Source organism: Oryctolagus cuniculus, chromosome 20 (assembly GCF_051225735.1).
Source record: "Oryctolagus cuniculus isolate XC-2025 breed Fujian yellow rabbit chromosome 20, ASM5122573v1, whole genome shotgun sequence".
In the NCBI taxonomy this organism is placed as follows: domain Eukaryota; kingdom Metazoa; phylum Chordata; class Mammalia; order Lagomorpha; family Leporidae; genus Oryctolagus; species Oryctolagus cuniculus.
In genome coordinates, this window is record NC_142886.1 from 26,028,135 (window position 1) to 26,030,339 (window position 2,205).

Consider the following 2,205-nt stretch of genomic DNA (forward strand, 5'->3'; position numbering starts at 1 on the left):
AATTAATTGCTTTGTATGACAACTTCTGACAAGCTCTGAGAATTTGCCAGGAAGCAGGCCTACTTTATTTTCTAAGATTTTATTTTATTTGAAAGGCAAAAAGATAGACAGAGATATATCCTCTGATAGTTCACTTAAATGCTTGCAACAGCCAGGTCTGGGCCAGGCTGAAACCAAGAGCCAGGAACTCCATCCGGGTCTCGCATGGGGGTGGTAGGAGCCCAGCTACCTGGGCCATCACCTGTGCCTCCCAGGGTGAGCAGGGGCAGGCACCCTGGCACGCTGACATGAGATGCAAGCAGCCAAGCAGGGGCTCCGCTCCTATGCCGAGCGTCTGCCCAGCAGCCACCTTAGAAGACAGGTTGGGAAATTTTTTTTTAGAAAGCCAAACATACTCTTACCTTAAAAGAATTAAGGTAATTAGATTATTAACTCTAATACAGCCCCCGTGCTGTAGCGTAGTAGGCTAAGCTCTGCCTATAGCGCCGGCAATCCATATGGGCGCCAGTTCAAGTCCCAGCTACTCCACTTTCGATCCAGCTCTCTGCTGTGGCCTGAGAAAGCAGCAGAAGATGGCCCAAGTCCTTGTATTCCTGCACCCATGTGGGAGACCGGGAAGAAGCTCCTGGCTCCTGGCTTCAGGTCGGCACAGCTCTGGCCATTGTGGCCAACTGGGGGAGTGAACCTGCGGATGGATGACCTCTCTCTCCCTCTCTCTCTGCTTCTTCTTCTCTTTGTAACTCTAACTTTCAGATAAATAAATAAATCTTTAAAAAAAATTTAACCAGTGTGTTCAGGAGAGAAAACTGTTGGTGTGGCCACTTTGTTAAGGAGAGAGAATGGATAATGAAAGCCAGAAAATGCAGAAGGACTCCAAGTTACTGTGGGGGTCTCTGAGCCTGCCACGCCCATCAGGCCCAGGGTGCCTGTGGGACCTTAGGGCTCACGGTCCGGGGCCACTGAAGTCTCTGCTCTGCACACGCTCACAGGGCTCCTTGGTAGCCCCAGCCATGGCCCAGGTGCTGCCTGGCTGCAAGCCTGAGCGTGGGTGCCCCAGGAGGTGCTGACTCTGCAGGCAGTGGCCGGGAAGGTAGGGCTTCCTCCGCCCAGGTGCCACAGGGTGCCCAGCACAGAAATACCGCAGGGCTGGGACCACCAAGGAGAGTTCCCAGGCTCAATGCCTAGAGGAGCTGTGGGCCACCTACTGGGGCCACCCCAGAGACCCCAGAACTGTAAAGCCAGCAGAGTGCTATCCCAGCCCAGGAGAGCTACAGGCCCCTATCTGTCTCTTTATGTGACTTAAAAGAGACTGAGCATCTACTGTGGGGAGCAATCCGGACTAGACTGAGTTGCTGGAATTGAGACTTATTCTATGCATCTGCTCTCCCACTGTGGGGAGCAAACCGGACTAGACTGAGTTACTGGAATTAAGACTTATTCTATGCATCTGCTCTCCCACAATATGGCGCTGGGAGAGAAGTAAACAGCTTCCGCACAGCTGCCTCCAGTTCAACCAATAAACTGTAGGACTTGCTACTGATTGGAGGAGAGCAGCGTGCTCGGCGTGTGGGCAGCCGAGTTGGGATTGGCGGAGGAGGAATATAAAGGAGGAGAGAGACGGCATGCACCTGGAACATCTATGGGGAACATCTAAGGGAACCCGTGCAGCCCCCGAGAAAGCCGGCCGGCGGTGTGCCGCTCCCCTGCGGAAGTGGGGAATGCGGCCAGGGGGAACTGCCCTTCCACGGAGGTGGAAGGGATAGTAGCCAACCCGGGAAGAACCAGCAGCAAACCCGGGGAGGGCCGAGCAGACGGGAGAACAGCGCAGGGTCCTGTGTCGTTCCCCCACGAAGACGGGGAGCGACAATCTACGTTTTTCAAAATGTTTTTTAAAATCTCTATTTATTTGAAAGTCAGAGTTACAGTAGAGAAGGAGAGACAGAGAGAAAGAGGTGCACCTGCAGCTCCCAGGTGCATTAGCAGGGAGCTGGCTCAGAAGCGGAGCAGCCAGGACTTGAACTGCGACCCATATGGGATGCTGGCACTTCAGACAGCAGTTTAACCCGCTGTACCACAACACTGGCCCCTGCCAATAAATAAAGGACACACCTCTTAATACTGTCATATCAGGGACTAAGTTGCCACATGAATTTTGGAGAGGACAAAAACATTGAGACCATAGCAAGGGTCTGACCCTCTAGGCCC